Source organism: Pundamilia nyererei, unplaced genomic scaffold (assembly GCF_000239375.1).
Source record: "Pundamilia nyererei isolate P.nyererei 1_Seehausen unplaced genomic scaffold, PunNye1.0 scaffold00053, whole genome shotgun sequence".
In the NCBI taxonomy this organism is placed as follows: domain Eukaryota; kingdom Metazoa; phylum Chordata; class Actinopteri; order Cichliformes; family Cichlidae; genus Pundamilia; species Pundamilia nyererei.
This window is the reverse complement of record NW_005187454.1, coordinates 3,095,809-3,096,529: the sequence shown is the minus strand read 5'-3', so window position 1 is coordinate 3,096,529 and position 721 is coordinate 3,095,809.

Here is a 721-nt window from a genome sequence, read left to right as displayed (position 1 = left end):
TGCTGTTTCTCTACCCTAATGTAGAATCTGCATAAAGAAAGAAGTTATTAAAAGACATTTTTCTCTAACAGTTTTGACTGTTGCGTGTATCAGACGGCTGTGCGTCAGACTGTTGATTGTGCAGTAAAAACATGGTTACAGATTGTTATAGACTTCTTTAACGTGGAAGAGAAGCTTACCTGAAAAGGGGGGGATGTCTCTGTAGACGATCTACCCAAGAATATTTCTTCATATATATTTTTCTTTCTTTGCTTCCTCCACAATGACGGGCATAACAACATGAGTTAAGAGTAAACTGTACTCGGAGACGTGAGGACCAAACTAACATCCCGGTTAGTCGTTTCCCTGTAAAGTGTTTTTCTACTAGAACATCTCACTCACCAATTCAAATATAAGCACCTTTTCTAACATTGTCACACATTCAGTCCCATTAATGCACCAGAGAGCAATTTGAGGTTAGTATCTTGGAGACTGGAGTAGCTGCGGATCAAACCACCGGCCTCGCACTGGTAGGTGACCTGACCCAGCTCCTTGTGCTGAACTGTCCAACAATCATCATTAGTTCTGAACAGGTCACATTTGCAAATGAAGTTTAATGAACAACCACCAGCATTTGTACAAAAAAAAAAAAAAAAAGTTTTATTTAAAACAAAACACTTCTTCAATATATTAAAGTCATCATCATCATCATCATTTATTTATTTATATAGCACTTTAAAAA